The sequence below is a fragment of the Schistocerca gregaria genome, chromosome 5 (genome assembly GCF_023897955.1).
Source record: "Schistocerca gregaria isolate iqSchGreg1 chromosome 5, iqSchGreg1.2, whole genome shotgun sequence".
NCBI classification, from domain to species: Eukaryota; Metazoa; Arthropoda; class Insecta; order Orthoptera; family Acrididae; genus Schistocerca; species Schistocerca gregaria.
This window is the reverse complement of record NC_064924.1, coordinates 331,633,575-331,656,907: the sequence shown is the minus strand read 5'-3', so window position 1 is coordinate 331,656,907 and position 23,333 is coordinate 331,633,575.

The following is a 23,333-nucleotide window of genomic DNA, read 5'->3' as shown; positions in this document are numbered from 1 at the left end:
TTTTACTTTACATTTATTTTGGATAATTTACTTTAAATCATTCTCGTTCACAATTTGAATTTATTTGTGGCCGTTAGTTTCGACCACTTATGTGGTCATTTCAGACCCATTGGCAGTGGCTGTCTGTGGCGCAGAACTCCATATGGCAGTAAATCACTGTTTCAGAAGTAATTACATTTCCTTAATATGTGGGGTTTCCAGTTTTCTGTCTGATGCCTGCCAGCAACATGTTGGACTACAGGGTGTTAAATAAAGGAACAGTAATGGAGATCAGCACCATTCATCATGGATAAAATTCTGATTTTGCACCAGAATGTAAATTTCTATTCTGAATCCCAGGCAGAGAAACAGCCTATGCAAGTATTATGGCATTTAATTTCACAAATAATCCTAAATTCACACTTCTTATTAACACCAAATAAAATTAGAGGGTTAATATATTGACATGAGAGTGTAAAATTCAAGGACAATGTGGAGGCTTCTGTAAGATGTCAAACTATCACTTTTACACAATAATCTTACTCAAGTAGATAAAAAGTTCTTTCATAAGAGTCCACATCAAATCGGAATAGAATCCCATGCTTTTGATTACTGCCTCCATGACTATTGTCAGGGGCCAAGTCTGTCTGTCATAAAATTAATGAGGTTCACACTTATGCCCAGTGGGCACAATTCAGTTGCCTAAATTACATCATGGAGAAAGTATATGCTAAAGCAACACCCTCTGCATCCATAGGTCACATTTTTGCAAGCTGTCCAGCAGATCTTGCAATGCCATCACTTGTAATAGGTGGGGCACTATGTGAAGTTTTTTTCTGTAATTTTTCTTTCCAACGTGCATGCTTCCATGCATTGCTTAATTATACTAATTAATTTGAAATTGTGTGAAAATATTTTGTTATATTCATATATAACGCCTCTTGTGCAACATGTAGTCTGTCCTTGTATTAGAAAATAGCAAATAAATAAACTGACAATTACATAGCCAGTGTGTATATTGTTGTGATCATGCTGTCTAATTTCAGATGCTTCCGTAATTACAGAGACCCAACAGCTAGATATATGGGCCAGATCCTCATCTGCTTAAAGGCTTTCTTGCATTTACTCACCAAACAGTTCTTGGAAACTGCTGATTTTCATTTTTTCATGCTTTAGGTGATAACCAACACAGCAGTTAGCAGTAGTTTGCTTAGGCTGTCCCACATAACTGATACCATACTCACAAGGAATATTATAAATCCCTGGTACACTGCATCACAGAATGGAAGCCATTCAGTGTCTTTGTCCTCATGACTTGGCTGATGATTTCTTCAACAGATTTGACCTAATTTCATACACAGAATGTTTGTTTGGTGGGAGGGGGTGTGGAGGGGGTAGGATTGTGCAATAGCAATGGGAAGATGAGGAGGTATGGTCAAGGGTATAAGTAAAATAAATAGTGACTAAATGGTGGTGGCAAGGGGGCAGGGGGGTGGTTTTCAGTTGTAATAAATACAAAACCAGAAGAGATTATGTCACAGCATTATGACAAGACTACGGACTACAGGTGAGGCACAATCCCAATTTATACAGCAGTGTTCTATCTGAATTAATAGCAAACTTATTTCCAACTGGGAATTTGCCTAGATAGCCAATACATATATTACATGACTAATACTGCAAAGAATTCAAACTTATAAACAATATCATGCTTTGCTGAATATGCAAATTCACACAACAATTCAGTAATAATCATGAGGATAAAAAGCATTGTTTGTACTATATATATATATACATCAAAACAAGTGTAGAGGGAAAAATGCCTTGAGCTGATTCCAAAACCACAGAGCAGACTAGTATCACAAAGACCATCATACTACACCTAATGACTGCCAGTACCAATAATTATAAGATGATATCCAAATTTACCTATTAGTGTTGACATTGATAGCCATCAAAACATATAGAGGGTATTTTCTGGAGAGTAATTCCACAATCAAACAAAGATATTCCTCTCTTCTGCTCTTATTTTGTACACATCCATGCCCTACCCCTCCTTCCACCGACCCTTTATTCCCTGTTCTGCTTACATATTTCCTTGATCATGAATGCTCACTTTACTATGTGCAATCCCACCCCCGTCCCTATGGTCTGTCTTAACGTTGACCCTTTGCCTCAAGTGATGCAGATGTATTACCGACTGACACTCACCCTATGGTCAGGGCAGACCCACCACATCAGATACACTAGAAGGTGCCTCAACAGCAGAGCCTATGGTGAAACAAATGATACCTGAGCTGTTCCAAGCAATGCACCATTACACCTGAATGCAGCACCCTGAAGACAGCTGACCGTCGTTAAAAGCACCTTTGGCCAATCATGAACTGCAGCCAGCTCCTATTGTGTCCAACAAATACCCTATCCATCCTATCATTTCTAACTTAAGAATTAAACTATGAAAACAAACAAAAAAGCTAAATATGTGACTTACTACTGATTGACAGAGGCTGATGGCTTCTCCCAGCTCAAATAACATTATACTGAAGATATTGTGTGTTCTTATCTAAGTGCTGGAATAATTTAATAACCTGTTTATGCACTGTAAAGAAATTTCACCTTAAACTTATTATGTGTATACGCAATACCTAATAGACTTACAGTAAGTCTCTAGTCCCTATTTTAAGATTATTATTATCAGAGATTGCTGGTTCTCATTTACATAAGCTGAGATTAATTTGGAAGCCTCTCACCACACCCCCCTTGTCCCTTCCCTTCCCTCTGTCTCTTGCCCATACCACCTATATTAATACTGTACTTTTGTTCCAATGTGATCTTTGCACTCTCAATTGTGATTATTAGTTTTCCTAAAGGAATAAAAAATAATTTAGCATGATGTACTGTTTTTATGGTTTTTCAGTTGATTTTTGTTAATTATCTGTCAAAATATGACAAATGAACTCAGCACTTCTACAACCAAGTCAATTAGTGGTATGTTATGACAGCTATTTATGTGATGGCAGAATGCTGTGAGTTGAGAGCTCCAAAGTTACGATAGATAACACTTGACATGATACTCTGAAGTAAAGTTTTTTTCTCTGGTATGTTAACTTATTTGCCTATGAATCTAAGTATGCTTATGTATCATACATATTTTGTGATGTTTCTGGACAGATATTCTGATGATGGGCATTGTTTGAAATGCATTACTAATTAGTTATCAAAAGTGGCTAAAACATGTACTGTTGTTTACTTAACATTTTCTGGTGATTTACCCATAATTATTTAATTCTTGCACACTATTTCCTTTTGTATTTATTTTAAAAATAAAAGTAACTTCCTATACAGGTATAATGGTACATTGTACATGGAAATTCAATCTTTATTTTTTGTCTCATGGTCCTGCTAGTGTGTCAGCTTGTATTTATTTTTAATTGAATTATTAGAATTTTTTCTGTTTTCAGTGTGTTCACTTAAATTACGAATAATTGAAAAAGAACATAAAACATTAATCATATAACCTGCTGAAACACTAAGAAGCACTTCCAAAAGTTCTGTAGAATGGGTCAACACCATATTCCAATCATTTTACAGAAAACTATCAAAACAATCATTTTAACTCTTTCACTTTACAATTTATTACTGTATTTGGTGGGATGAATTTGTATAAGATACATTACTTCTTGAAAAGCTGCTGGCAACCAAAACTTTTTTATTGAAAATGTATGTACAATATTATGCAAGGATTCCAAGACTTACCAAGCGGGAAAGTGCCGGTAGATAGGCACAATGAATAAAACACACGAACACACACACAGAATTTCGAGCTTTAGCAGCCGGCGGCTGCTTCGTCAGGAAAGAGGGAAGGAAAAGGAAAGATGAAAGGATGTGGGTTTTAAGGGAGAGGGTAAGGAGTCATTCCAATCCCGGGAGCGGAAAGACTTACCTTAGGAGGGAAAGAAGGATTATATACTCGAGCGCGCGTGCGCGCGTCCGCGCGTGCACGCACGCACGCACGCACGCACGCACGCACACACACACACACACACACACACACACACACACACACTCTCTCTCTCCCTCTCTCTCTCTCTCCTGGAAATTGAAATAAGAACACCGTGAATTCATTGTCCCAGGAAGGGGAAACTTTATTGACACATTCTTGGGGTCAGATACATCACATGATCACACTGACAGAACCACAGGCACATAGACACAGGCAACAGAGCATGCACAATGTCGGCACTAGTACAGTGTATATCCATCTTTCGCAGCAATGCAGGCTGCTATTCTCCCATGGAGACGATCGTAGAGATGCTGGATGTAGTCCTGTGGAATGGCTTGCCATGCCATTTCCACCTGACGCCTCAGTTGGACCAGCTTTCGTGCTGGACGTGCAGACCGCGTGAGACGACGCTTCATCCAGTCCCAAACATGCTCAATGGGGGACAGATCCAGAGATATTGCTGGCCAGGGTAGTTGACTTACACCTTCTAGAGCACGTTGGGTGGCACGGGATACATGCGGACTTGCATTGTCCTGTTGGAACAGCAAGTTCCCTTGCCAATCTAGGAATGGTAGAACGATGGGTTCGATGACGGTTTGGATGTACCGTGCACTATTCAGTGTTCCCTCGACGATCACCAGAGGTGTACGGCCAGTGTAGGAGATCGCTCCCCACACCATAATGCCGGGTGTTGGCCCTGTGTGCCTCGGTCGTATGCAGTCCTGATTGTCGCGCTCACCTGCACGGCGCCAAACACGCATACGACCATCATTGGCACCAAGGCAGAAGCGACTCTCATCGCTGAAGACGACATGTCTCCATTCGTCCCTCCATTCACGCCTGTCGCGACACCACTGGAGGCGGGCTGCACGATGTTGGGGCTTGAGCGGAAGACGGCCTAACGGTGTGCGAGACCGTAGCCCAGCTTCATGGAGACGGTTGCGAATGGTCCTCGCCGATACCCCAGGAGCAACAGTGTCCCTAATTTGCTGGGAAGTGGCGGTGCGGTCCCCTACGGCACTGCGTAGGATCCTACGGTCTTGGATTGCATTCGTGCGTCGCTGCGGTCCGGTCCCAGGTCGACGGGCACGTGCACCTTCTGCCGACCACTGGCAACAACATCGATGTACTGTGGAGACCTCACGCCCCACGTGTTGAGCAATTCGGTGGTACGTCCACCCGGCCTCCCGCATGCCCACTATACGCCCTCGTTCAAAGTCCGTCAATTGCACATACGGTTCACGTCCACGCTGTCGCGGCATGCTACCAGTGTTAAAGACTGCGATGGAGCTCCGTATGCCACGGCAAACTGGCTGACACTGACGGCGGCGGTACACAAATGCTGCGCAGCTAGCGCCATTCGACGGCCAACTGCGCAGCTAGCGCCATTCGACGGCCAACACCGCGGTTCCTGGTGTGTCCGCTGTGCCGTGCGTGTGATCATTGCTTGTACAGCCCTCTCGCAGTGTCCAGAGCAAGTATGGTGAGTCTGACACACCGGTGACAATGTGTTCTTTTTTCCATTTCCAGGAGTGTATTTAAAGGCAAAGAGTATGGGCAGAGATGTAAGTCAAGGCGGAAGTGTGGAGGCAAAGATGATGTTGAATGACAGGTGAGGTATGAGTGGCAGCAATTTGAAATTAGCGGAGATTGAGGCCTGGTGGATAACAAGAAGAGAGGATATATTGAAGGGCAAGTTCCCATCTCCGGAGTTTGGATAGGTTGGTGTTGGTGGGAAGTATCCAGATAACTCGGACGGTGTAACACTGTGCCAAGATGTGCTGGCCATGGACCAAGGCATGTTTAGCCACAGAGTGATCCTCATTACCAACAAACACTGTCTGCCTGTGTCCATTCATGCGAATGGACAGTTTGTTGCTGGTCATTCCCACATAGAAAGCGTCATACTGGGAGATAGTGAGCAAATTCTGAAGCTGTGGGAAGAAATTGCTGTCACTTGTTAACTCTTGCTTCAAGAAAGAAGGTCAACACTGTGCCAGCAATGAGAAGGGCCAATTCAACGAACATCTAACAAACAGAACTTCAGTCCAAAAAGTGTCTTTGGTAAACCTACCCTGGCTGAAAAGTCAAATGTTGCTAGTGCTTTGGTGCAACCTGACAGTGAAGTGTTGAGTGTACATGTTGGCTTTGATCACACATGCTCTAAGAATTAAATTTATCTGTCCTACAGTTGTGTGTGCATGTTTGTGTATCATGGTTTACAGGACTGCTGGGGAAATTCCCCATGTAAAAAAAATGAGTAACGCATCATACTCGGTACCTCAGGGTGATATGGAAATCCGAGTGTTCTTAATAAAGAAAATGTCACTGTTTGTGTGTTTCTTTTGACTCATTTATCCTATTGCATATAGTTAACAAAATGTAACTGAAATATCTACTAAACTATAACATTAATTGGACTATTTACATAGTCATTTCAAATGGTTTTGCTATTTTTCACAGGTAAAGTATGAGTATTCACCAGAATCCTACAGTACGAATGTTTTCCAGTTGATAACTGAATGAAGTCAAAAAGCAAAATTTGCTTGTTTATTCAGTTCCAGTTATTATTTTTTATATTAAAACAGTCCCCAAGAATCTATTTTGCTGACTTTCTTGGCCTAATTTTCTATATGTAACATGTCGGTTACGACATGTTTGGTTATGGATGTTTTGTCACCAGGCATATGGCATCAGGTGTGTAGCTTTTATTGACAATACTTCAGTCTATGTGTTAACAGCTTTTTGGGACCTTGAGCATGAAGTATATGCATCTAGAAGTCTTGTTTAAAAAGTGCAGCCAAAATTCTAATGTCTGTCTAAGGAATTTTCCTTTAATGGAATGTTTTGCCCAATAATTCAGTTAATGTCTGGTAATTACTTAACATGGTAAGTGCTGTGAGGCCAACACCAGCCACAGCAGAGCCGTCTGCCATGGCTGCTGGCAACTTTGTGACATTTAAGGGATAATATACAAAAGTGGGCTGTGCAAGAGGTTCAAACTAGTTTTCTTTGGTTAAAGCAATTAAAATCAAACTTGTGAAGCATGTTAAAAATCACATATTCCTCACCATAATTTAAATGTTTACATTAAAATGGTTCTGACATGTGCATAATATATGAAAATTTTATATTTTCTTGAAACCTTGAGAACCAAACCTGTTGGTTGAATTAACATATGAGTAAACCCATCACAATAGCACTATGTTATGCAACAATTAGCTGTAGTTACAGGATAAGTAAACATGCACATAAAACTTTTCAAATAAATTTTATTATAAGCTTGCAAAGGTTATAGAAAGGATGGACAACAAGATAAACTCGTGTAGGCATAATTGTAAATACATTTTTACTTCAAGAAAGCTGAATAGGATAATAATCTCAAGATGCCTTAAATTGCATGACATATATCACCAATCAGGTATTTTCTGTTGGAGAAATAGTCTGGTTTTCCAGAATTTTTTTCATTTGTTCTTGTGAAAAACCTTGTATCAAACAGCTGTTTTTCTATGATTAGTCCATTATTACAAGCATGTAGTTTTGGTGACCCAATGGCAGAAGTTCGGGTATGGCGATTGCATCTTCTAACATGACTGAGCATCTGTTAATAATGCACTGCCTGTGGTGGAGTGGTTACATGACAATAACACCCCTGTACTGAACTGGCCTGCACCGAATCATTACCTGAATCCTATAGAACACCTTTGGGATGCTTTGGAACACCAACTTCATGCCAAGCCTCACTGAGCAACATCAGTACCTCTCCTCAGTGCAGCACTCTGTGAAGAATGGGCTGCCATTCCCCAAGAAACCTTCCAGCACCTGATTGAACGTATGCTTGCCAGAGTGGAAGCTGTCATCAAGGCTAAGGATGGGCCGACACCATACTGAATTCTAGCATTGCCAATGGAAGGTACCACAAACTTGTAAGTCATTTTCAGCCTGATGTCCTGATAGTTTTGATCATATAGTGTATGTACAGAATATGAAAGTATCCCATTGGATCCTGGGCCAGTGTTAGAATTTAGCTGTTTAATAATAAATTACAGTAATTACTTTTACACCTTGTCCTATGTCATATACACAAACAATGTACTAAAAAATGCTTTTCTGGACCAAATATATAGACACTATTTGTATTACTTGTCTTTTGCAGTGGTAGAGGAAAGTTTGAAAACAGAATTCGATTTCAATTCCTGTGCCATCTGTGAAAGTCAGGCCACTAAATTTGATGTCACCGTCAGCCTCTACATATGACCAGAATTGTTTGGGTTTTGTAAGGGATTTTATGATAAGATTCTACTACAGTAGTCACTGTAAGCTTCACACATTGCACTCTTTACAGCCAGACATCTTTCATTCAGTATATCTCTATGTATGGCCTATGCAGAAAAATTGAGTCGTTGACAGGCACTCACAAAAGAGAATAAAAACTTGGCTAACTAACTTTTGGAAGAATTCCTTTGACAAGTTAGGGTGCGCATGCGTGCACATGTTCCCCCCCCCCCCCTCTACACACACACACACACATACACACACACACACACACACACACACACACACACATTCTGCCAGCTGAAAACAGATTGCAGCAATCCAGACACTGTGTGTCCAGGTGTCACAATGTAGGTGTACAGGTGCACGGGTTGAGAGAGAGAGAGAAAGAGAGAGAGAGAGAGAGAGAGCTTGTGTGTGTGTGTGTGTGCATACTCAACCTCATCAAAGGAGGTCTTCATTCTTTTTTGTGTCTGCCTGTTCACAACTCAAGGCTTCAGCTATTTAGTGAGTGGTCTCCTTTACTCCTAAATTATTTACCATCTGGCAGAACTGTTCTTACTTTACAAAAATAATTAGGTCACCAAAAATCAGTAACCCCTCTGGTTACAATGATATTTCAAACAAAGTACTAAAGTCTTGTGCTGGCTAGCTAGCACCCCTCCTGAATTGCATTTGTAGTCCATGAGAGAATCAAAGTGTGTCCCCTGAAAGACTGAAGTACGTGTTAGTAGTACCCAGTTGTAAAACTAGAGATAAGCAAGAGACCAGTAATTATAGAGCCATTTCTCTCCTTCCTATTTTCTCAGAAAGTTTTGAGTCAATTACAACACAATATTGAACAAATCTTTCTGAGAATAACCATTTAACAATACCTCATTTTGACTTCTGCAAAGGCTTCTCTACTGAGGAAGCAAAGTATGACCTTCCAATACTGGTTTTATTAGAATTATGCCAGAAAAAGTACCCTGGTGTCATTTCCTGTGGTGTTTCTAAGGCTTTTTAGTATGTAGGTCATCAAATTCTGCTGTTGAAGCTAATCTGATATGATATTGAAGTCATTTCTTTTCAGGGGTGGGGTCTAAGGGAACATGCTTACCAACTGGCTCACAGCAAGCAGCTTAATCCTTGATCTTAAAAAAGTCTCATGTCATACAATTCCAAACAACTACACTGTGACCATTACAATTTCACCACTACCAAGAATAACAAATAATGAAATTTTACTTACTATGGGTACATAGTTTGATAGACATTGTGTGTAGTAACCAAAGTTGCCTCTTTTGGCAGCAGAAATGACAGCTCTGACCCAGCTGAACATCTAGCTGGGATGACAGATTCAGGTAGATCACTCCATGCTACTTCAATTCTGTGGCAACAGTTCATCATTCATAGCAGCTGGTGACTAGTGTTGCAGTCTTTCGACAACCCATGAACCAGATATTTTCCATAGGTGAGATATCTGGAGAATATGTTAGTCAGGGCAACAGTTGAACACCCTCTGTATCTGGGCAAGTCAGGACATCACGAGGAATGTGCAATCTTGCATTATCTTATTGTAAGATATCATCACAGAGTTTTCGAAGATAGGGCATGAACCAGAGGTGACTGTGTTGTGTACCATCAAACTAAGCACTGAGCATGTGTGATAATGACTTAATGGAATCTGCCAACATTTGTTCTCCTATTTGCTGCACATGGGTCAGAGAGTCATCCGAAAATATGACATGGTGTCACTTGTGTGTCCAGTGGTGTTGTTGGGCACATTGCACTCGGTGAGATCGATTTCATATTTGCGCGACAGTCATTTGACCCAGTAAAATTATGAACTTATAAGAGATTGTGTCTAAAATGTGATGACAAGCAAGTGGAAGAGGTCAGCCATATTAAATTCTTGGAATTTTTCAGATTATAACTTGATAATTATCTCTCTCTCTCTCTCTCTCTCTCTCTCTCTCTCTCTCTCTCTCTCTCTTCCTGTGCATGTGCTTGTGTGTGTGTGCATGCATGTGTAAAACCATGTATAGTTCACAGACAGTTGTGCTAAACTGCTTTTGTTGCATGTTTCCCATGATACTACCATGAGATCAGGTAACAGCTCTCCTGGTCATGTTTCCACTTGGTAACTCTAAGCCAGTGTTCTTGAACTTAGCTGAATTGTCCCCTTGAATATCCTCTGTACTGGGCTAGTAGCCAATGAAATGCTTACTAAATGTGTAAAGCCACAATGGCAGCTATTTTATTTTGTTGCCCCAGCACTCTGCCTGTTTAGTATTATTATTGTCATGTGCATCAATTGAAACAACATCTTTTTTACATATTTAACCAAAAATACCTTCATACAACTATTTACACTGTATAAAAATTCTGTGTGCACACAAATGTTGGAAGACTCAATACAGTGGAGTGAAGCTTCATACAGACTCTTGCTGCTATCAGGGAGATGCCTGTTGGGGTACTCATTTGCAGTGTAGCTCGTTGTCTGAATATCACCACAGTCACATGTACTTTCAATGCAAAAGCCCCACTTGTCCACGTTATATTTGCACATATCTTCTCCAGTCTGGACTGCATTGAGTTATATCCACTCCTCCCTAGGAAGATGAGAGCCTGGAACTTTTACAGTTTGGTTGTCAATAAGTTCAGGGTACCAGGTTTTTGTGGCTTGCCATTCATGTTTCCATTCAGCATCCCAGTTGAATACAGTGGAGAGCATTTGGATCCTTTCTTACATGCTTCTGTATTTGAGGTGTTTCCTAGGGAGCTAGAGTAAATCTTCGTGAAGAAGATCAATTCATTTTTAGAAACTTGCTGCCAAAGTTTGTAGAGAGACACCTTTTGAAGAAGGTGAGCTGGATAGATGTTTGTATATTATTGGTAGCCAGCATGTAGGTGTAGATCTGACTGTGTTTCTAATGGTCCTTATAGCTGTTTTCAAATGAACAGTCAACTTTCTTCACACGAATGCTGCATAGCCAGGTTGGTGAGCTATATTCTACTGTAGAGTATAACAATGCAAGGAATGCTCTACGGAGAATTGATTTGTATGTTCCCCATGTACTACCTGCCAGTTTACTTGCAAGGTTCACTCATGTTGTACCTTCTTAGCTGTGTTGCAAAGGTGTTTATAGTACATAGAATTCTGTCTGATATGCAACACCTAGGTATTTTGATTTATTTTTGTATTTGATTATGCCAAAACGACCAAAACATGGGCTTATGTTTGCTGATGGTAGATGATTAGAGAGGTGGACAAGACATATTTCTGTATTAAAATATTCATAAAGTTTAGTAAGCCTGTTTGTTGACTGTTCTTCACATTCAGGATGATCTTCACTCCGTTATGAAAGTGCAATGTCACCTGCATATTAAAATTTCTGGCAGGCTTGCTGTTTACAGATTGAATAACACTGGAGCACTAAAAGAGCCTTGAGGCAAACCATCATTGGCTCTTTTATTGCCTTCTGTACTTTAAGCCATTGATTGCTCAGCAAGTTTTTTAAAAGATTACTGGAGTCTTACAAGATATTAAACTTCCTGGCAGATTAAAACTGTGTGCCCGACCGAGACTCGAACTCGGGACCTTTGCCTTTCGCGGGCAAGTGCTCTACCAACTGAGCTACCGAAGCACGACTCACGCCCGGTACTCACAGCTTTACTTCTGCCAGTATCTCGTCTCCTACCTTCCAAACTTTACAGAAGCTCTTCTGCGAAACTTGCAGAACTAGCACTCCTGAAAGAAAGTATATAGCGGAGACATGGCTTAGCCACAGCCTGGGGGATGTTTCCAGAATGAGATTTTCACTCTGCAGTGGAGTGTGCGCTGATATGAAACTTCCTGGCAGATTAAAACTGTGTGCCTGCCCGAGACTCGAACTCGGGACCTTTGCCTTTCGCGGGCAAATGCTCTACCAACTGAGCTACCGAAGCACGACTCACGCCCGGTGGAAGGTAGGAGACGAGATACTGGCAGAAGTAAAGCTGTGAGTACCGGGCATGAGTTGTGCTTCGGTAGCTCAGTTGGTAGAGCACTTGCCCGCGAAAGGCAAAGGTCCCGAGTTCGAGTCTCGGTCGGGCACACAGTTTTAATCTGCCAGGAAGTTTCATATCAGCGCCCACTCCACTGCAGAGTGAAAATCTCATTCTGGTTACAAGATATTGTTTACAGTAGTTTGAATGTTAGAACCATGACCTATGCAGTGTTTGCAACTTGCTGATAGGTGAACAAAAACTACCTCAGTCTTGACTTTCATCTGGTGGCCAGATTCTGTTTTATTAGACAAGGACTATATTGCTTACAATAATTTCTATAATCTAGTTTGTTCAGATGGTACCATAAAATTAATTTGATGTTCCATTCAAGCTAACATCATTCCTTCCAAGATTTTGTAAGTATAGCTAATTATAAATGGTGTGAAAAAGTGTTCTGCTATTTCTTTAAAAGCTCCAGATTAGCCACTTTCATGTTGTAGGACCACTGTGCCCCAAAATTTCAGGGTAGAACCAATCTGCACTCACAAATATTCTACATTTTGTATGACTAATGGGTGTCTGACAGAGCACTGAAAGACCTGAGTCGAAAGAAGGCCCCGGGAGTAGACAACATTCCATTGGAACTACTGACGGCCTTTGGAGACCCAGTCCTGACAAAACTCTACCATCTGCTGAGCAAGATGTATGAGACAGGCAAAATATCCTCAGACTTCAAGAAGAATATAATAATTCCAACCCCAAAGAAAGCAGGTGTTGACAGATGTGAAAATTACCAAACTATCAGTTTAATAAGTCACAGCTGCAAAATGCTAATGTGAATTCTTTACAGACGAATGGAAAAACTGGTAGAAGTCAACCTCGGCGAAGATCAGTTTGGATACGGCAGTATTGTTGGAACTCATGAGGCAATACTGACCCTACAACTTATCTTATAAAATAGATTAAGGAAAGGCAAACCTACATTTCTAGCATTTGTAGACTTAGAAAAAGCTTTTGACAATGTTGAGTGGAATACTCTCTTTCAAATTCTAAAGGTGACAGGGGTAAAATGCAGGGAGCGAAAGGCTGTTTACAATTTGTACAGAAACCAGATGGCAGTTATAATAGTCGGGGGGTATGAAAGAGAAGCAGCGGTTGGGAAGGGAGTGAGACAGGGTTGTAGCCTCTCCCCGATGTTATTCAATCTGTATATTGAGCAAGCAGTAAAGGAAACAAAAGAAAAATTCGGAGTAGGTATTAAAGTCCACGGAGAAGAAATAAAAACGTTGAGGTTCGCCAGTGACACTGTAATCCTGTCAGAGACAGCAAAGGACTTGGAAGAGCAGTTCAACGGCATGGAAAGTGTCTTGAAAGGAGGATATATGATAAACATCAACAAAAGCAAAACGAGGATAATGGAATGTAGTCGAATTAAGTTTGGTGATGCTGAGGGAATTAGATTAGGAAATGAGACACTTAAAGTAGTAAAGGAGTTTTGCTATTTAGGGAACAAAATAACTGATGATGGTCGAAGTAGAGAGGATATAAAATGTAGACTGCCAATGGCAAGGAAAGCGTTTCTGAAGAAGAGAAATTTGTTAAGATCGGGTATAGATTTAAGTGTCAGGAAGTCGTTTCTGAAAGTATTTGTATGGAGTGTAGCCATGTATGGAAGTGAAACATGGGCGATAAATAGTTTGGACAAGAAGAAAATAGAAGCTTTCAAAATGTGCTGCTACAGAAGAATGCTGAAGATTAGATGGGTAGATCATATAACTAATGAGGAGGTATTGAATAGAATTGGGGAGAAGAGGAGTTTGTGGCACAACTTGACAAGAAGAAGGGACCGGTTGGTAGGACATGTTCTGAGGCATCAAGGGCTCACAAATTTAGCATTGGAGGGCAGCTTGGAGGGTAAATATTGTAGAGGGAGACCAAGAGATGAATACATTAAGCAGATTCAGAAGGATGAAGGTTGCAGTAAGTACTGGGAGATGAAGAAGCTTGCACAGGATAGAGTAGCATGGAGAGCTGCATCAAACCAGTCTCAGGACTGAAGACCACCACAACAACAACAACAAAGGTTGTCTACAGTGCAGTGATCACAAATGGGAAGAGACCTCATATATATGACTTCAAATGCGTCTTCATGTTTGTTGATCACTGCGGGTGCTCCCTAGTCAGCTAAATGTACAATTCTAATTTATGCAGACTCTTGCAGAAGGCTTCTCAGATAAAATTTTAACAACAAACAGAAAATGAATACCAGCATGTCTTCCTGTGCAAATGGCACTTTTCAGAGCTGACCTATAAATGTGCTCATAATTTGCTAACTGAATGTTGAGCAACTCTCCAGAAACAAGAAGAAAGTACTGTTGAAAATCTTATGTCAGTAGAAGATGGATATCACAACCCTGCAGGAGACTAGACTGATGATGATGGTGATGATGATGTTGGTTTGTGGGGTGCTCAACATTATGGTCATCAACACCCCTAAGAGTTCCAGGTCTGTCCATTTCCAGTCTTGGCACTTCCTGAATGATGATGGGATGATGAGGACAACACAAACACCCTGTCCCCAGGTGGAGAAAATCCCCAACCTGGCTAAGAATTGAAGCCAGGACCCTGTGATCCAGAGGCAGCAATGCTAGACACTAGACCACGAGTTGAGGACAAGACATGTACTGAAGATAAGAATGATTTGTGCAAGTGAGATTGTACCCCTGCCTATAAACTTGTGCCCAGCATTAACTAGCTTCAATAGTCAACAACTTAAAGCATGTCTCAGTTATTCCCTAAGAGAAAAAGGATGAAGGAAACATGAATATCATAAGTCAGACTGGAAACATAGAGGTACCAAATACCTACAAACCACAAAACAACTCTTGGGCCAAAGAACTCCCACTACTAGAACATCCTGCAATTATGTAGGTGACTTTTAACAGCCACAGTCATGAATGGAGCTACGCTGAAGAAGTGGAAGAATGCTGGTAGAACAGATGGAAACAAACAACTTAAATCTCATTTATGATACATTCAAGTCTAGAAGATGGAGTACAGAGAGCACACACAACTTCCGCCTGTCAACTGTGGACACTTTTGGGTGCAATACTGAAACTTTCACTAGAACTGTCCTTTGTGACTTCCTGTCACCATTCCATTCTCACCCCCTATGCCCTACATATTCTTCCAGTGTGATCTGCATCTGTATCAAATTGGGACTTTCAAAAAGAAGGTTGGTGAAAATTCTGAAAAGAGTTGAATGATTTAGTAGAAGAGATTTTGCTTTACCGAACTGATACTCAACCTTTCTGAGGGGAGTCATATCTATTGTCAAAAACAACATACCCAAGAGGTCAACCAGCTATATAATAAAAAATTCAAGAAAAATAAGGCCAAGAAATATCTATGAATTTGACGAGTTCCTGGATTGAAGAAAGGAGAGAAAATGGCACTGACTTCACACATTCCAATAAAAATGCTTGGACATCGATTTGGAAATTTGTAGAAATTTCCACAACACAAAGAAGTCAATACTTTCATGTGACACAATCACCAGTCACATAGTGACAGTTTCTAAGATTCCAGCAGATGAAGCAAATATGTGACATGTAAAACAAGAATGACGTCAAGAAATCTCTACAGTCTAACGCAGAATTCTCTTCTCCATCTATGATCGCTGAACTGGAGACAGCCCTTAGCCGTAGAAAAGCTGCAAGTGGAGTTGAGCTCTACCCTGAATTTTTGGGGCACAGAGATCATACAATGCAGAAGTGACTGTGGCTAGTCTACCTTTTTAATGAAATTCTTTGCATAGAAACATGACCAGAAAATTTAAGAGAGCTAAACTTATTGCTATAAAAAAAAGGAAAAGAATGAAAAACAGCAGAACAGTTTTGGCCACAATCTCTAATTAGCTGTACTTACAAACTCTCGGAAAAAATTATCTCAGATCAAATAGAAGACCACATTAATGATGTTGTACCATCTGAAAAAGATGGATTTAGACCTCATAGAAGATGCTGTGAACAACTGCTCTCCTTGACTACTCACAGTAAAACTGGCTACTAGAAGAAACTCAATAATGAGGTAGGTTTCGCTGACCTGTCAGCAGCTTGTGTCACAGTGTGATAAAAGAGTCTAATACTGAATTTTTTTAAAACAGCAACTTAAAAGACTATAGGTATACTGTTAAGTAACATATTGTCCAAATGGCAGTTTAAAGTGCACCAAAGTGGAAAGAATAGTAGATGGCATGTACTTAATGATGGCTTGTCTAAGGTTCTGTTCTTGCTCCAGTGTTATTCAATCTATACAAGTCAGACTTGCCAAACCTCACTTGCTAGAAATTCCAGAATACAGATAACCTTGCAGTATCAGATTTCAGGAGAAGATCTTTCTGAATGTGAAGACACATGATGACTTAGGTCTAATGTTTCTAAAACAGAAGTATGTCGTTTCCATCCCTCTAAGCATCTACATCGGCAAAGATCAGACCACAGTTTGGCTCTCTTGGCATTGTCAGATACCAAGATAAGCCAAAATACTTTGGTCTCACTTAAGACAAAATGCAAACATACCATAAACACATTTCCAGCAAAGCTAAGAAGTTACAAACACTAGTGAACCCAATGAGGAAACTGGCAGGTACAACATGGGAAACAAATATATCAATTCTCCACAGAGCATCCCTCATGTTGGTATACTCTACTGCAGAATATTGTGCACCAATTTGGCTAGGCAGCACTCATGTGAAGAAAGTTGGCTTTCATTTGAATATAGCTGTGAGAATCATTAGGGGTAGGCTATGAGAATCATTGGGGGTAGGATGGATATCACAGTGCCCCTGTGGTGGGAGATGAGTGCTGCAATGCAGAGTTTGATGTGAAAAAGATGCTGAATGCACATAAATGACCTATGTCTGTCTTTAAAAGAATATGATGAGAAGTGTACTCTCTGTCGTCAGTTACTGGAATTACCAGACAAGTTTTACAAATATGTGAGGTGAAGAGAAAACTGCCATGTCACAAAAGTTAAAAACACTTTAACTTTGTGGTTCCATTTGCTTCTCCCACCACCAATTCACATTAGAAGGGGCCGCTACCTTTGAATCTAACTTGCAATTCCTGATGTTTTTCATATTTATAAGTGTGTATTATGAAAATATGTAGTTTTAATGATACACTGCATTAAGGATATCTGACTATGGTTAATTATGCTACAGTAGTAGTATATATAACTTTGGTGTATAAAGATTTTGCCCATGAGATTATGAGATGTATTGGTTAAGTTACATGGTGAAAGCAGATGATGTTTCTATTATGTAATGTATGGATAAAGTTTGTTTGTGAGTAAGCAACTATTACTTAATTAACAAAAGGTAGATTTATGGTATCACAGCAGCCCCCTTTATTCTAAAACTGGTGAAAATTAATGCAGTATTGGCAGTATACTCAGATAATCTGAATCTAATACTGGAAGCTCCAATGCTCTTTAAACATTCACCCAGTGTATTTGAGGAAGGAAGTAACAAGATTTCTGGTGGCAGTATTATTTCAGATTGAGTGTAGCATTTAATAAAGAAAATCGTCTATAATACAGTGCACCTGCACAAACCATAGCTCCAAAATTTCATGCTGGTATAGAATAAATTAAAAATTTCATAGTATCTGGAGAGCAAGAGTAAAAATATTAGCTTTTAAATTAGTATTTAGAGCATTGTAAATAGCATTGATCATTATCACACAAAAACTTTGAAACTGTACTTTTCAGAATGTGATATAGGTTTAATTATTGGAAAGACGTAATCATCAAATATCAAAGTGTCACTTCTAGTTTTACTTGATCCAGAACTGAATATTCACTGTCAGTATTGGATTTTTCAATAGAGCTCTAATCACATCTCTAAAAGTGCTCAAAATTAGCTTTCAATATCCAAAAGTGTTTCACATGTGAGTCTTTGGCTTTGCCTACTCAAGATGATTAGTGGTGGCTCCGAAAAGCAAAATTACAAACACTTTGTTTTGCTGAATTTATTTCAAGTTGTGCATACATACATCAGTTGACATTCAATGTTGTCGTTCAGCATACTTGTGAAAGACAAACATAGAGTCTGGAATAAGATACTCTGAACACAAAAAACACTTATAAATGGAAACACATACATCACATTTGCAAACCACTTCATGCAAAAGAATCACCACCCTACTGCCATAAAAATGCCAGTAAGCAGTAATAATTTGTAGAAAGCTTATGAACAGCTACCATAAAACCAAAAAAGATCCCCTACAATAACTTTAAGCATAAGATAAATCACTCTTCTCACCTGAACAAATCGATTTTGAGGTTATAATTTACACTGAAATTTCCAATAAAGATTTTTGCTTACTTGTGGTGCATAATAAATATGTGATTTCAGTCCAAAGATTCTGAACTATATCCCGATTATGATAATTTTATCCTCAGGATGCCAGACTCACTCTTGCATTAAACTTATCAGTTTCTCACAGTCCATATTTTGTGGGTGAGAACATTGGTCGATTTGACCAAAGAAAATAAACGGATTTTAATTCTACTAATTCTCTTGCAAAGCCTATACTTTTGAACAAGATTGGCTACAATGTGACAGCACTCGCAGTGACATAATGATTTGAAAAGTCTGCCACCTTTGGCTGATGTAGGTCATCAGTGGCATTGTTTCAGTTCTCACCTCCAAAAAGCCATGAGATTCCCTGTATTTAGCCTATTCTGAAACATATGGAGTGCTGTTCACCTTTTCCTGATAGTTCTGTTACAATCCTACTCCTCCAGGTCACAGGTGTTCTTCTACTAGGTCCAGAAGATGCTAATAGTGTGATACTGGTGGTATATTTGTGGTTATTATTACAATTGTGACTATATGTATCAATCACCATACATTAAAAACATTTGCGATTATTTTCGCTATATAAACACTCAGAAGAATCAATCCAGGGAAGCTCCTTGTCAGATGCTCATGCAGACACTTTGAAAGCACCAGAGAAACATCTGTTAGGACACTCATTTAGAATGTGGCTCATTGTCTGAATATCTCCAGTCACACGTACTATCAGTGCAAAAGCCCCATTTGTGTATGCTGCATTTGCAAGTACCTTCCCCAGTCTGGAATCCATTAGACCATACTCAGACCTTTCTAGGGCGATGAAAATCTGGAACTTTAACAGTGGGGTTGTCAATAAGTTCATGGTTGCAGGTTTTTGTGACTTACCACTTGCATTTCCATTCAGCATCTCAGTTGGACCCAGTGGAGAGCATTTGGACTTATACTTCATATGCTGGGCTTCTGGATTCAAGATGTTTCCCAGGCACAAAAATTGCTCACATTTTCTATAGTATTTGTGTGAATTAGCAATCCAGTTAAAGGAATTGCTGCAACTCAGCTTGGCGTATCTACAGGATTAAAACATTTGCCAGATTAGTATAGCTCCCAGTTCTTATTTTCTGTTGACATCCCAAAAAACTTTGTAAAATGCGATTCCTAATTTCTCCCAGCGTAATTCATGAAGAAATGGTTCACAGGTGTATGGCTGAACATCTGTAACAAATGGGCACAACAGTTCGGCAAACGACCACATTGCTTCCATTAGGTGCACTGCTGAAATGAAGGTATCAGAGCTGGTGACGGGCTTAAATCTTCTTCCCCTCTTTCTCTTGCTTACAGTCATGTATGAGGTCAGCACCCAGGCATGGTCATGCGTCTGGCATCCCCACCTCCCCTTCCACCCAGTGCCAAGTTATTCTGTCCAAGGTCTGTGTCCAAGGACACATGTTTGTGTTGTCTTTTCTGTTGCTCTACCTTCCCCTGAATGAGTCTGAGTCTAATTCCACAACAAACTGACTTCAGGAGCAGGCAGAGAGACATCAGAGACATTGCCAGTATGCATCCTTGTATGCAAGACTCGGATGGAAGGTCTTGGTGGTGGGAGGAGATGCTGAATGCACACGAACACCTGGTATAGATCTCATGTGAGGATGTGTACACCTCGGGACAACCAAAAAATTCAGGAAAAAACCCGGGAATTTTTTCATCCAGGAGAAAACCGGGAATTCCTGAGAATTTTGAAGAATTCCAGGAATTTTTTTTATTTGTTCCAGTTTTCTTTTATGACATAATGTAAGATATCTTAATGCTTTATACACACGAATGTATGTGATTGTAGGTGCAAACATGCAGTAAAGCCTGAGTTCTGGAATTCTTTGGCTACTGATGAAATGAACCTATTTCTGACAGGTAGCAGGAAAATATTGCGAATGGTGGTTTGAAAAGCATTATATCCAAGTAAATTCCCTTTTATGCAAGATGAATTACATTACATGTGGGAATGTGTGATGAAATTCTTAAACCACAGAGCATTTGACACTCATTTAAAATTTAACACTTTGAGGACCGGCCTCTTTTAGAAGGATTTCAAGCCAAGAAAACCAGACATGTTTGTCATTATTAAAGTTTTACTGGGAAATCGTGTGGTAACTCATGTGGAAAAAGACCAATATTATAAGTAAAAGCTTAGCTCTTCCTGTAGCTTATTAATTTTCGAGAACAATATTATACGAGGAAGCATAGTTTCCTTGTAACTACGTCATGAGTATAGGTACAGGGGGTATTCTGGCACAAAGTCCCATTAACCAAAATGGCGGCGATGACGTCATTCGAGATGGCGGCCATGACACTAGCTGATGATGCAACAAGTACTGTTATCGAAGATGGCGGCTTTTGGTGGGAAAGTGTCACACCACCTCCCAGATGGGAAATTCCAATTTTGTCGTATTTTCGCGAGTGCCACATCCACCTGGACTTCGAAGGAAGTAGTTAAAGTCTCCACCACAATCCTCAACCAACCGCCACATCGCCTTACCAACCCATATTGGTGGGCTAATGTGTACTGACGGGCACTAATGTGTACTAACATGCACAGCGCATGACATCATCCAAGATGGCAGCCATGATGTCAGTCGATAACACAAGTGCCACAACCCCCTCCCCCATAGCAGGAAGTTTGAACTTTGGCGGGAAGATAGGTCAATTGGGCTACTTCTGCTACCCTAAGAAAATGGTGCAAAAGAAAGGACATTTGGACTACCTCCACTGACCTAAGTCACCCGACCCCCACCTCCTCCTAGGGATTCATGAGAGAAGGACTCAGCCTGCACTGGGCTGGTGGAGAGAGGAAGGAGTGTACTTTATTTATTTTGGAACAATTTATTTAGGGATGGAGTATATTGATTACACTGATAAAAAACACACGCTCTGACATGATTGCGGTCACATCACACAGCCTACAGACATTCGAACCAGTAAAAGATTCTACAAACATGCTTGCTAATCATCAACTGTTGAAATCATGCACCAGTCTTTATTTAAACAATTTGAGCCACTACCGCCATCTGGTGTGTTCACCATGAGGTCCAGAGCTCATTTGACCTAGTACGCAGCACCACCACCAAGCGTGTTATCGTCCCTCTCATCTGTTTGATCGCTTTCACTCTATCATCATTCTAATGGGACACCTCTGATGCACAGATACCAATGTCACAGATTGTGCTGTTCTACCACTCGTGACGTGTGTATGATGCCCATACTGACATTACAGATCGTGCTGTTCCACCGCTTGTTACATGTGTGTGTGTGTGTGTGTGTGTGTGTGTGTGTGTGTGTGTGTGTGTGTGTGTCTGTGTGTGTGTGTGTGTGTGTGACGTGCTTATGGACGTCACAGATTGTGGTATACAACAACTGTCCACTGCTCCTCAATAATTCAGTACACTGATGTGCAGACACGAAATCATAAACTCTCCAAATAACGCATAGCACAGACTACAGACCTGCTCATAAATTAATCCAACAGACGCGTGCAAGCACCCTCTTCCACCCCCTGTCCACTAGACCTCACAGGAGGTTAACAGCACCCCCTACAAAGAGACGTGGCCGTCAGCTGTCAAACCACACACAGACACCTGTTAAGATTCCTCATGCAAGTATGTTTGCAGAGTCTTTTACTGGTTCCCATGTCTGTAGGCTGTGTGACGTGATGGCCAAGCATGTCACAGCACGTGTTTTGTACCAGTGTAATAAATATACTCCATCTCTAAATAAATTGTTCCAAAATAAATAAAGTACACTCCTTCCTCTCTCCACCAGCCCAGTGCAGGCTGAGTCCTTCTCCCATGAAACCCTAGGGGGAGGTGGGGGTCAGGTGACTTAGGTTAGTGGAGGTAGTCCAAGTGTCCTTTCTTCTGTGCCATTTTCTTAGGGTAGCAGAGGTAGCCCAATTGACCTATCTTCCCACCAAAATTCAAACTTGGTGAGATGGTGGTCGGGTGACTTAGGTTAGTGGAGGTGTCCTTTCTTTCCCACCATTTTTGTAGCTTAGTAGAGAGATGTGAATTGACCTTTTTTACCATCATAATTCAAACTTTGTTCCAGTTCCTGGGAAGAGGTGGCAGTCGGATGAGTTAGGTTAGTGGGGGTAGCCCAAGTGACATATTTTCTCTCGATTTTCTTAAGTTAGTAGAGATAACTGTGGTGTGATGCATTATCCTGTTGGAATTTGAACTTCTCACCATTTTTTGGGGGAGGGTAGGGCAGAGGGGTTACATTAGTGGAGGTAGCCCAATTGACCTGTCTTCCCGCCAAGATTCAAACTTCCTGCCAGGAGGGTGTGGCACTTGCATCATCAACTGACGTCACGGCCACCATCTTGGATGATGTCATGCACTGTGCACGTTAGTACACATTATCCCACCAACATGGGTTGGTAAGGATACGTGGTGGTCAGGTGAGGATCGTGGTGGAGACTTTAACTATTTCTTCCAAGTCCAGGTGTGCATGGGACTCGTGGAAATCTGACAAAATTGGAATTTCCTACCTGGGAGGGGGGGCGTGGCATCTTGGATAATGGTACTTTGTGCCAGAATCCTCCCTGTACCAATACTACCATGTATGCTAATTTAAACCATTAACTTTTCCTATTTGTGTGTTCATACTGCTTGACAGTGATATTGCTATTGGCTGACTACATCTTGTGCCCTATGCTCTGAATATGTGCTGTCATCGTCTGGTGAAATCACA